General features: G+C 40.7%; 1 protein-coding gene across 2 annotated transcripts in view; it reads left to right on the forward strand.

Annotated features, from left to right (window-relative positions):
• The first annotated feature begins 1121 nt into the window (after positions 1–1121).
• Positions 1122–13621, forward strand: part of LOC133375485 (CTTNBP2 N-terminal-like protein) — a 53651-nt gene continuing 41151 nt past the window's right edge. Inside the window, exon 1 of one of the 2 annotated variants that reach the window (XM_061607120.1) lies at positions 1122–1384. The gene's annotated coding sequence lies outside the window, so the exon portion shown is untranslated. The remainder of the gene's footprint in view (positions 1385–13621) is intronic. The other variant, XM_061607118.1, reaches the window with a different exon arrangement.

A 13621-nucleotide genomic window follows, 5' to 3' on the forward strand; every position in this document is an offset into this window, starting at 1 on the left:
CACACATGCATGCTACGCATGCACATCTCTGCCATCAACTAAGATGGTGGCAGCAGCTTCAGTACCTTAGGGAAGCTGCGGCCACCACCTTCATTAAGGGCAAAGCTAAAAAGCCAGCTGACAGCTAAGGGGGGCGTGGGGGGCACAGATCGTGGAAGGGGAGTGGAGGGCCCCTCAGGGGCTCCTGTAGCTCCAGGGCCCTCGGGCCAGTGCCCAACCTGGCCGCCCTTTAGAACCAGCCCTGACTCCTGGAGATCTCTAGAAAGAGGGACTAACTGGTAAACCACTCTGACCAGTGGGAGCTCTGTGGCCACACCCACACCAGACATTTATTTCACTTTAGACAGTGATGGCTTCCCCCAAAGAATCCTGGGAAGTGTAGTTTGTGAATGGTTCTGAGAGTTGTTATGAGATGCTTATTCCCCTCACCAAAGCTACAATTGCCAAAGTGGTTTAACAGTCCCTCTTCCCAAAGAACTCTGGGAATTGTAGCTCAGTGAGGGAAATAGCGGTCTCCTAATAACTCCCAGCACCCTTCGCAAACTACCCTTCCCAGGATTCTTTACGGGAAGCCATCACTGTCTAAAGCGGGATAATAGTGGAATAAATGTTTGGTGTGGATGTGGCCCTGCTGGCCTTACTATTTGCTCATCCAGCCTGGTACTGTCTGCCCTGCCTGGCAGCCGCTCTCCAGGGGCCAGGCACAGGAGGGCCCTCCTCCTCGTCGCCTGCTACTGCCAGAGAAGAGCTACATGCTGGGGACTGAACATGGCACCGTCTCCACGCGCTCTGGCATGGAACTCCCCCCAAAAGGAACGGCACTTTGGCAAGCATCTCCCCAGGGCGGCCTTCCTTTGCAGCAGAGACTCATAATGACGGTAAAACTCGCAGCTGCGTCTCGACCACCCCCGCCTCTCGCATTGCTTCCCCGGAAGTGACATCGCCGCAACCACAGCGCCGCTCTATTCTCCTTTTGGGAAGGGACCAAAAAAGAGGAAAAAAAGATGGGGGAGGGTTTCAAGCCCTTTGGAGACCCCGCCTCCACAGCAGCCGCCGGCCTCTGATTGGTTAGAAGGACTCTTGAGGAGAAAGGGGAGGCCCCTCTCCGCTCTCTGGCCCGCCCCGCCCGCTGGCGCCAGGGATTGGCCCGGCGGCTGCGCAGGCGAGGGCGGCGGTTGGCGGTTGGGCGCGTCAATCGCGGGCCGCTTGAGGAGGCTGGATGGAGAGTGGGGCCGAGCGGGGACACTGGCGCCGGCTGAGGCGGCTGAGGCGAGGAAGGAGGAGGAGGAGGAAAAGACGGGGACCGGCGTCGAGCTGAGGGGAGCTTCGGCCAGGTCGGTGCGAAGCGAGAGAGGCTGTCGTCGCCGCCGCCGCCTAGCGCGCTGTGGGTGTGACCGTTGGCAGCCGGAGAGGAGGGGGGAGTGGCGGGGGGGAGGGCGCCTACCTGGAGGCCCGCCGGGGGAGGGGGAGGGGGAGGAGCGGCTCCGCGCGCGGTGGCGGGAGGGGGGGCTGCTTCGAAGGAAGAGGAATGCCGCGCGTGGGGCTTTACCTTGCCCGCCCCTCCAAGACTACGGGGCACCAGCTTCGTGAGGAAGGGAGGCTGTATGTGTGTGTGATGGGGATGGAGCTCGAGCTCTCCTCCTATTTATTATTATTATTATTATTATTATTATTATTATTGCGATGGAGCTTGGGCCCTCCTCGACCTCCTATTTATTATTATTAATAATAATAATAATAATAAAAATAGGTGGAGAGCCCTCCTCCACCTCCTGTTTATGATTATTATTAATAATAATAATAATTAAAATACGTGGAGAGCCCAAGCTCCATCTCAGTAGTAGTAGTAGTAGTAATAATAATAATAATAATGTGATGAGGATGGAGCTGGGGGCCCCTCCACCGATGATGATTAATAATAATAATAAAAATAGGTGGAGAGCCCAAGCTCCACCTCAGTAGTAGTAATAATATTGTGATGGGGATGTAGCTTGGGCTCTCCTCCTATTATTATTATTATTAATCATCATCATCCAACCCTTCTACACAGAACTTGGGTGTTTTGTTTTGTTTTAAATGGCTGTTTGTTGTTTAATTATCTAAGCCATTTCTGTGCTGCTTAACTGTTGGCATCTCCCTGCGGTGTCCCCAAAAGGCAAGGCAAACCAAGCAGGTCAGCTCAAGTTTATGGCCTCAGAACTATTTAGAATCATAGAATTGTTATGGGCTGGAAGGGGCCGGTAAGGCCATGGAGCCCAACTCCCCCCCAAGGCAGGAACCCAACTTAAAGCATATTTAGAGGGTTGATGTAGGAAGTGTGTGGTACTTTGGGACATGGCTAGGTTTTGGGGTTTTTTTATTTTTAGCTCTGCTCAAGAGCCATTTGATGGGTATTAGGAAAGAATGGGGAGGATTTTGTTTTTTAATGGTACCAGGATGGTGTTAGATAGGACTCCCCACCCCCTTTCCTGGAAACAGACACAGCTTTGGAAAAACAAGTGACCCCAATGGATGACTGAAGAAACTCTTAAAATGGTTAAAGAGAGAAGGAAAGCAAAAGGAGATAGAAACACGGTCAGGACCCTAAATGCAACTATACAATGACTAGTACGTAGGGACAAAGAGAACTATTACAATAGTTACTGTATAGAAATAGAAAAGGACAACAAAATGGGAAGAACAAGAGCCCTATTCCGAAAGATTAGAGAAATGAAAGGGAAATTTAAACCACGAGTAGGGATGTTGAATAATCAACAGGGGAACACAATGACTGACCGAGATGAAATAAAAGGAAGATGGAAGCAATACACTGAAGAACTCTATAAAAGAGATGCCAGGAGGACAGATTCATTCACAGAGGAACCATATGATGAAGAACCAGAAATTTTAGAATGTGAGGTGAAAACTGCTCTTAAAATTATTGGAAGAATAGGAATAGACAGCATACCAATAGAGTTGCTACAAGCTACTGAGACTGAATCTGTCCAAATGTTGTCAAAAATTTGTCAAGAAATATGGAAAACTAAACAATGGCCCACAGACTGGAAGCATTCAATATATATCCCACTCCCAAAGAAAGGGGATCCCAGAGAATGCAGTAATTACCGAACTATTGCCTTAATATCCCATGCAAGTAAAGTAATGCTCAAGAGTCTACAACAAAGGCTCTTACCATATATGGAGCGAGAAATGCCAGACATCCAAGCCAGATTTAGAAAGGGAAGAGGCACCAGAGATCATATCGCAAACATACGTTGGATAATGGAACAGAGCAAAGAATTTCAGAAGGAAATCACCCTGTGCTTTATAGACTACACCAAAGCCTTTGACTATGTAGATCATGAAAAACTATGGAATGCTTTAAAAGAAATGGGAGTGCCACAGCATCTGATTGTCCTGATGCGCAACCTATACTCTGGACAAGAGGCTACTGTCAGGACAGAATACGGAGAAACAGATTGGTTCCCCATCAGAAAGGGTGTGAGACAGGGTTATATTTTATCACCCTATACGCAGAACATATCATACGGAAAGCGGGATTGGACCAAGATGAAGGAGGTGTGAAAATTGGAGGGAGAAACATCAATAATTTAAGATATGCAGACAATACCATACTCTTAGCAGAAACCAGTAATGATTTGAAACGAATGCTGATGAAAGTTAAAGAGGAAAGCACAAAAGCAGGACTACAGCTGAACGTCAAGAAGACTAAAGTAATGACAACAGAAGATTTATGTAACTTTAAAGTTGACAATGAGGACATTGAACTTGTCAAGGATTATCAATACCTCAGCACAGTCATTAACCGACATGGAGACAATAGTCAAGAAATCAGAAGAAGGCTAGGACTGGCGAGGGCAGCTGTGAGAGAACTAGAAAAGGTTCTCAACTGCAAAGATGTATCACTGAACACCAAAGTCAGGATCATTCAGACCATGGTATTCCTGATCTCTAGGTATGGATGTGAAAGTTGGACAGTGAAAAAGGCGGATAAGCGAAAAATCAACTCATTTGAAATGTGGTGCTGGAGGAGAGCTTTGCGCATACCATGGACTACAAAAAAGATGAATAATTGGGTGTTAGAACAAATTAAACCAGAACTATCACTAGAAGCTAAAATGATGAAACTGAGGTTATCATACTTTGGACACATTATGAGAAGACATGATTCACTAGAAAAGACAATAATGCTGGGGAAAACAGAAGGGAGTAGAAAAAGAGGAAGGCCAAACAAGAGATGGATTGATTCCATCAAGGAAGCCACAGACCTGAACTTACAAGATCTGAGCAGGGTGGTTCATGACAGATGGTCTTGGAGGTCACTGATTCGTAGGGTCGCCATAAGTTGTAATCAACTTGAAGGCACCTAACAACAACAGAATAAAATATGGGGAAATACACTGATTGACTGCTTACTTCAAAAGGCTGCTTGGACTACTGAACCATTTGCACTACATGACTAGTTGCTTACTTTCTTAATTACTCAATGAGGGATGATGGTGATTGTTTTATGTTTATGTCCCAGGCTGTGGTGTGAAGGCACACGAGGCCAGCGCCCTGCTGAAGCTAAGCAGGGTCAGGTCTGGTCAGTGCCTGGATGGGAGACCACTTGGGAACCACATATCAGCCGTCTTGGGTTTCTATCATGAAAAGAAAGGCAGGGTATAAATGTAATAAATAAATAATAAAATAAATAAATATGCTCTCAATATTAGGCTGTTCGTACCATGCTGGCTGCGTTGTGTGACATGCAAACAGTAATATGTTTCTGTCAAACCTGAAAATAATATTTAAGTGGATAGCATAAAGCATTTCTTCCTAATCAGATATTTTTTTAAAAACCCAAGAAATCAAAGTATTATTTTTTATAATTAAAATTGTCTACTGGTCTTTCCAAAATACTTTTTAAGTTATGATCAGCTTCTTTGCATGTTGGAGTTTTTTTAGTGTCGCTGCTATATGGAATCTCTGTGTTTGTTGAAGGCGTGCTTAGTGGTTATAGTAGTACTGACAACTTAAGTCAGCAGTTGCTGTAATATTTACTCTGTGGTTATTGGAGGTATCTGGTGTTGGAAGAATTATAAAAAAGGAACAGAGCTGTAAAAGCAAACATAATGTACAGAAAATTAGGTGTAGCTTCCAGTTTTTTCAGTAAATTAAGATGTTGCTGTAACATCCTGCAAGACATCTAACACTTACTACTTGAAGTAAATTAATTTGGATTGACAGGAAAATGGGATTAAGATTCTGAGTTAGAGCTCTTGAAAAATATATTTTAAAAATCTCTAATTCAGAGATAGCCAATGTTGTGTCCGTCAGATGTTTTGGACTACAACTTCCAGCAGCATGGCCAATGGTAGGGGATGATAGGAGATGTAGTCCAAAACATGTGGGGAGCACCACGTTGGCTTCTGCTACTGTTGTTCATATGTTAACAAAAAGATTTCTATGTATTTCACTTCCACTTATAATAATGTTAATATAGTCTTGTAAACCTCTTTTAATTGCTGCCGCCCAGTATCATGCATTTTGTAAATTTGAGCCTCTGCCCCCCCCCCGGGCTATTATTCTTCTAAGCTTTAGCACAGGAAAGTAATCCCAGAAATGTTGCACTGACTATATTTTGTTAACGTGCTGCACTACACAATGGCGGTGACTTCAAAGGAGGAAATGGAGAGGAGCCAGATGTCTGTATGGCCATCCAAACTTTTAAGGCAGCAAATAGTGATCTGGATTGTACGAGACTTATCATTCTTGAGATCCCATAATGCAAGAGACGATTCCAGGGTCCATTAGTGTCATAGCAATTTCTTTAACATTAACCTTAGGACCCCACTAGAAAATCGTGTGCACTCTTCCGTTGTACATACCTTTTCCAGCTTGCATTCTTGCTGCTATCTTCAGCTGGCATACCTCAGACAGACTGAAATGGGGAAGGAACACCACGTGCCTCTCTCTCCTGGAAACATGGTTGTGTCAGTCTGAAATTTTTGTTACAGTCCTTCTGACTGAGAAATCCAAAATGTAAAGAAGGGTTGAGGGTGCAGAGGAGAGTGAGAAGGAAACAATTGTTCATGCTCTGTAATAAATGGAAGCTGCTGTTGAGATACATATCTGGAGGGAAAGTTGCTTTTGCAAAGGAAGTTACTTCTACTTCTAGCTATGGTCTTTTGGGAAGTCCTGTGATGGAGGAAGTGGGAATTTCTACCTACTAGGAAAGGTTCCGTTTGGGGCAGTGCATGATGAGGCTCTTCTTCCTCAATTATCTAGTGAGATGTGTCCACCACCATCACTGGGGATGGGAGGCAGAATTTACCCAATTAATTGGAGCTCATGGCTGCCTTCTGAAGGATGGGGTATAGGCATCCATGATTAATCCAGATAAGACATAAGCTGTGTTTAGGCATTCATCTGAGCATGTGACGGTTTTATGTGAACAGGGCAGGGGAGCACACGCAAATGCCATGTCCCCAGGCAAGCAGGCTCCTCTTCAGACCTCTGATAAGACAGGGCTGCTGTTCACAGGGAGGTTTGTAAGCATGTTCAACAGAATGCAGTTAGAAATCCTCTTCAGACCTTTGCACTAAACATGCAACAGTCTGAAGAGGAGTGTGCACGTTCATCGTTCTTGGGGGCAGGGCTCATTTGCACGCCCATGTCCCTGTCCATGAATAAAGCATTTGTGTCTTTGGGTGAATGCCTTGCCATGTGTGGAGGTACTTTAGGTTGTGAAGTCAGCCGATTGAGATAGAGGTTTGCAACTAGTTTTAGACGGGAGCAAGGCTATCTGGAGGAAGCAAACTTTGTCTTAGTTGCACATGCCTTGATACATCCAGTCTGGACTACTGCAGTGTGCTGTACATGGGGCTGCCTTTTAAAACGGTCTGTAAACTTTAAATGGTACAGAATGCAGCCATCTAGATGCATGCTGGAATAGTTTGCCTTGGCTGTCTCCTCATTTTGGGGCCCACTTTAAAGTGCTGGTATTGAACATTAAAGCCCTATGTTTGGGACCAGGTTATTTAAAGGATTACATGCACCCATACAGATCTGCCCAGACCTTAAGATTGTCCTCAAAGGCTCTGCTTGTAGGCCTTACCTCAAGATCTATTTGATTTCTGGGCACTGGACAAGGGGGCTTTTAAATGGTGGCTCTACACCTTTGGAGTTCCTTTCCAAGAGAGAGATGTATGGCCCCTTTTAATCCTTTAAATAGATTTTGAATTTTTTTTTAATGCCAATCCACTATGAAAATACTATGCTGTTTTTTTACTGTTTTACATTAATAATGGTTTTATTGTATTTTTTTATTAGTGGTGTGCTGAGTTCCATTTTTGACCACTGCTTCTTGTTATAGTTTGTTTATACAAAACTTTTTTAATGATAACTTATTTACTGTATTTTATGCCACTTTTCAGACAATTATTGTACCTGAAAATGGCTCACATCAATTTTTTTAAAAAAGACCCTGTCGTCAGGTTTACCATCTTTAAAGGCAAGCCACACAAAGAAATGGGGATTGGAGGGAGATCCGTTCAAGACCAAAACAAAGTGGTGAGCTGTAAAATGAATTATTCCAAGCCTCTCTGGAAAGGCTCTCTGTAAAGTGGGATATCAATTTAAATAAATCAATAGTTGAGCCTGCTATTCAGCTATAAGCACACAGGAGTGATGTATGGAAGAAAGGTAGCAACTCAACTCAACTTGCAGTGAGTGCATATGAGCCAGTGTGATTTGGAGAAATTATATAAAGAGAAATTTAATAAATCCTTCTACAAAGTCACTGCAGCGTCAGTGTTTCATTTGTACAAAAATAACGTGTGTTCATTATTTTAACATCGAAAGCACTAGTTTGGAATTTTCTCTTCCAGTCTCCTTTGGCCTTCCAGATGTTGCTGAACTACAAGTCCCATCAGCTCCAGCAACCATGGCCAGGGATGATGGGAGTTGTAGTTCAGCAACATCTGGGGGTATTCCGTACGTTCCCTAGTCCCTAAAAAAATTAAGCATGTAACTTTTTAATCCTTAGTTCTTGTTTTAAACATAATTCCATGTGGAAGTTTTCAAAATCTTATCTATGTAAAAAAAATAAACATTCTTAAGGTGGTTCAGATGTCTGTTCTTCCATTGCTGAGTGTAAGCAGTTAATGTCATCTGACATTATGAACCAGATTTGGCTTGACAAATCCAAGCAATTGTTCTTTCTTGCATCAGTCAGTTATTCTTGGTCTCTTTGTAGGTGCTTCCAAGCCACACAGTCTAGCCTTTATGAGTGATATTTATGGACAGTATTTTATTTCTTTGAGAATAGAACTGATTCACAGGCTCCGTAGATGTGAATGTTGCAGCCCCTGCCTCTAATGGCAGAGTGCTGGCTTAGATTGACCACTTGGCATCATTGCTAGCTAATTCTCAGAACGCTGGAAATTCAAAGTACAGCAAAGAGGCCACTGCTAGAGAATGGGTGACAGAGTAAAGAGATTATGGATAGATATTTATCTATCTATTTATCTATTTACCTTTCCTTGCTTTGCAGTTCTTCCGCTTAATAAAAGTTATGAAAATGGCTTCAGAAGGACAGTGAAGATGACTTTTTGCATTTGAAACCTAAACCAAAGCTGCAGTGAAGCAATCAGTTCTGTGTGCAAATTTAGAAATACAAAAACTGTATCCTCAATAGTCTGGAAATGTAGGGCATCTTGGGATTTTATCATGCCTTAGAAGGTGCTGAATGCCTTTTGATTCATTGAGAAATTATTTGATCAGATTTTAAGTGCATATGCAGACTGAGCAATAATACCAATTTTTTTTTGCACATGCAAACAACATGGTTGTTGCTGAGTAAGATCTTTCTTTTTTAAAAAAAGTATGAAGCTTTTATTTTCAGTGGCTATCAGCCAGCATTAAGAATATCACTTTTCACAAAACAAATCCTCAAAGAGAGGTTAATTTATCTATTTTTGTTTGGCATCAGGATGCAGACTTGGCTACCTGGTCTTTTCTGGCTCATTGTCTGCATATTATTAAGTGTGGGACAGAGATTGGGCTAGTAATTGTGGGAACTGGGAAAATGTGTGTTTTTTCTCAAGTGAAGAAGATACGCAAATTTGTCTCATCTTGAATCTTTAAAGTTTTATATCCAAAGTTTTGAGGTGTGAAATTTTTGAAAACAGTGGAAGTGTGGCTTGAGATGACCAATGCATACATGTCTACCCAGAAGTAAATTCCATTGAGTTCAATGGGAGTTGCTCCCAAGTAAGTGGGTATAGGATTGCTGCCTAAGTGAATAATTTTGGAATGTCATTATATACCTAACAGGAGCACATTCCATTCATTGCTCTAGTCAAAGACCTTCCTCTTTCAACAAGCCTTTTAATTTGAGACTTTATCCCAGTCTGTGTCTGTGCTGGAATTGCTTTTTAATATGTTTTTAAACCTTTTTAAAAAGATTTTTATAGCTTTAAAAAAATGTTTTTAAAGATGTTTTGTTTTAATATATTTTAAAGTATGTTTTTATGATGTTTTAAAGTGTTTTTAGTGCTTTTGTTTGCCACCCTGGGCTCCTACTGGGAGGAATGACAGGAGATAAATAGAGACACTGACTGACTGACTGACTGACTGTATGCCATAGAGCTTTTCAGGTGCCACAAGACTTTGTTGTTTTTACTTCTGAGTAGACATGCATAGAATTGAGTCTTAAGCTGCTATCCCAGATATATTTACTTATTAACTTCAGTGGAATTTTCTACTGAGGCTTCTAAGATCTGGGTAAATACAGTCTGGGTTTAATTTTTTTGGCTGCAGTTCATAGCCTGTTTTAAAATGATTCAGTTTAAAACTGGTGCAAGTGCCCTAGAGTAAGTGGGTTGTGGAGGGTTAAGCTTAACAGCAGCTTGATGGAGAATAACTTATTTTAAAATTTCAAAGTATATATAAATTGAAGTAACACATACAAACATGTAGATGGGAATATGTATGCATGCCACAAGAAAGTAATACATTCCACGTTACATGAACATAGCAGTGTAATCTCAACTAGCACTTAAGAGAGTTTTTTGTAGTGCTAAAAATTCCAGTGTTCCTTGGGTACAATGAATTTAAATGAGGCTTGTGCACAGAAGGGCCTTGTTTCAATAACAGGTATGTGCTGCCAAAGAGTTCAGAAGGACAGGAAATACCCAATAATTGCAGGAAAATGCTGGCCTCTGTTCATTGTTGTTTATTCCAAGGAAATAGGACCAGGCATCTGAGGCAAAGCCTTTGAACTTAGATATTCTGGAAAAACTGCTACTACAGTTTGCTGTATTGAGTTGGCCTTTCAGATTGGCCTGTTTGTGAACAATAGGAGGATATCAGAATTCACATTTTGGCTACAAATGCAAGCTGTATTGTATTCCCACAATAACTGTGCTGCTTCAGCCTAGTTTGAATATATATGCATTTCTTGTTGAAATTTTAAAATTTGGCACAGAACTACAAGCCACGGGATGGCAGAAGAAAGTATAGTAAGAAAATGGTGTGGTCTGTTTCAACAAGTTTTTCCCCCCGGGGTTATTAACCATGAAAAGAGTAAGTGGATTCAAAGGGAGTATAAAACCAGATTATAAGCATCTCTGAACCCAACAGCAGATGCTTCATTCAACGATAGTAAAAGTGTCATGTAGAAAAACTCATAAGCACAAGGAGCATCTTTAACTTGCCATACAGATGTCAGCCCCTCCCAACTTGACAATGTTTGACAGGCCTTAGATTTATATATTAAACCTGGTGGGATATATGGACATCCGTTTAATGCTTATGAGCAAAACATTTTTAGCTTTTGTTGCTAACCATTTCCCACCAATTTGCTTTTACAACTTTTCTGTAAGAGTACTATTTCTTTTAAAGGTCATGTCGTCTTGTAAAAACTGTATACAGCTCATCGAACTGTAGATGTGAAAACTCAAGGCAAAGTTGTACTTTTAGTCTACTGCAGTACAGCTGTTAGGAATTGTTTGTTTTTAAGTAAATTATGGCCTAGCCTCTGACTCCATCATAGTTTGCTTTTGTAGCAGTGACCTCTCAGAAGTGCCTGTCGAAGTTGCCAGGGAGTTATAGTAGCAGTGTGAACGTGTGCATCAAGGAAGGTTTTCAGAAAGGGGGAAATGTAGCTGTTAACTTCAAGAGCATCATACCACCTCTTCTGTTGCATTGGCCCCAATTTTGGTCTGTCTGGTCTCATTGGAAATTATGAAAGCAGACATTTATGGGTTTTCCCAACTGTTTAAACTTCCCCCTGACAGTCAACATTTATCTGCAGTACTTTTTTTTTTTTTACAATAATTTTTTATTCAAATTTTCATAAAACAAACAAAACAAAATCATAAAACATTCAAAGACAAAAAACAAAACAAAACAAAAATGATTAAACAAAAAAATAAAATGTTGACTTCCCATTTGTCGCAGATCAGTTATAGGTCTACAATATATAACAATCCTGTCTCTTAAATTATATTATAAAATCACTTTCCTCCAGTAGTTATCTTAATTAATCATCAAATCTCATAAACATTACTTTATTCTTTCCACAAAAAGTCAAAGAGAGGCTTCAATTCTTTAAGAAATATATCTATCAATTTTTCTCCAAATAAACATGTCGATTAATCCATCTCGTTAATAATAATAATAATCTTATTGTCATAACCATAGTCCAAATAAACATATCGATTAATCCATCTCATCAAAATCTGTTAGGTCCAATAATTTCAATAGCCATTATTCCATTATCCATATTAATTCCATCTTCAATAGTCCTGTTAAGTCCAGTAATTTCAGTGCCCAATCTTCCATTATCAGTATTCCATAATAATCTTGCTGTCATAGCCATAGTCATATAATAAGAGTCTGATGGGAATTTCCTCTATCCCAAATATTTTCTTGCCATCGATTCTGAATAAGTTGCTGAAATATTGTTGTAAAGTCATATCTCTGTTCTTCTTTTTTACAAAATGCACTGGCTCATCTCTTGAGAGTTTTTCCATTGTCACATGGCTGCAGTTAATTCCATAGATTTTCTCTATATCAAGCTCCATCACGTCATTCCAGTCCAGAAAATTATCCAAGCCATTGATAACTTTCTCTAATATCTTCATTAATTTCTTCAGAGATAACGTTAAATTCCAAACAGTAGATTTTATTTCTAATATCCATAAACTCCAGATCTTTTTCCAATTTCACATTTGTTCCAATCTCCAGGGCTTGTATCTTCCCTTTATTTTTTCTTTTCTCATCTCTGATCTCATTCTCCTCTCTCACAGGATCCCCTATTTCTTTAAGCTCCTGCGTCATTTTGCTCAGTTCAATTTTCAGCTCCTTACTGCCCTGTCGCAGGGTTTGTTTCGTTATCTCAATCTCATCCATTATTTTCTGAAACATAATTGCTTCCAGATTCTCAGCCACTTTCTTGATTGCCATTTTTAAAACCACCAAAACAAAACAAAAATAAAGAAGAACCACTTCTTATTTCAGCAACAATTGGGTTAATATTCCAGGCTTGATGACATCACAGTAGAAACAGAGCAGCCTGCCTTATCTCTCTATGTTCAAGAATACAAAACAAATTTAGTTCCCATCGTCAAAACAGTTAGTGGCATCGTGAAGAAGCAGATGTGTCAAAATAAAATAGACCAAAAAGAGAATAGTCCCAGACAATATAATGTTCCAAAGTTCATATTTTTTATTTTTTTCTCCTCGGAATAGAAATCCCTCTTCTGTTTATATCTTTAGAATGCACTTCCAGGACAGCTTTTTGCAATAGAAGCAGAGATAAGCTGTTAATTTCGTGAATAACAGAGAAGAGTTATAGCTCACCCAGAAGTTCTTTAAAGCTGATTCATTTGACAAATCTCTTTTTGCTGTAACAATTTAAACCAAGTAAAAAAAAGAATAGAAAGAAGGGTGCTTGCCTGTTAGTCCGTTTTCTCTTTGAAGAAAAGATAAACGTGTTGCATTAATCAGATAGAGCTTGTTCGGAAGTCCGTCCGGCATTGCTGGCTGGACCTTTTCTCATAAATTAATGAAATCCAGTCCTCCCAACAAAAACAGGCTTTTGAGGTTGATCTCTACATTTCTCCCTGCCCGGGAGAAATTTCATCAGTCAAAAAAAAAAATGTTCTGACTGATTTATATCTGAATAAGCTTCTTCTGAGGCGGGAGCCCGTCTCAAAAGCAGGCACAAGCGAAGTCACCCTTCCCGGAAGTCCAACATTTATCTGCAGTACTGAATGCACGTGGTATGATGACTGCTGTAAAGTGCCTTCACACTGGATTTCAAACAGCCACAATACCATAAAGAACCATAGTTGTGCTTCCATTTGGAGAAGAATCCCTAATGAGACCAGCATTGTGTTTCCTTTCCCTCCCTTGCCTTTGAAATCTTTAATGTTCTACTGAAGAACTTGATATGTTATCCTGAACTCCAGTGTGGGAATAATCCAATTAATGCTGTGGGAATTCAGTAGAAGTCTTTAATTTCTCATGACATATTCAGTACATTCATGCATCTTCTGAGAGCAGCTGGAAAACTGTGTGCCTTAAACAAATCTAAATGTGTCTTTGTTTAGATCTAAGTGGAATAAAACAA

Source organism: Rhineura floridana, chromosome 1 (assembly GCF_030035675.1).
Source record: "Rhineura floridana isolate rRhiFlo1 chromosome 1, rRhiFlo1.hap2, whole genome shotgun sequence".
NCBI lineage: Eukaryota > Metazoa > Chordata > Lepidosauria > Squamata > Rhineuridae > Rhineura > Rhineura floridana.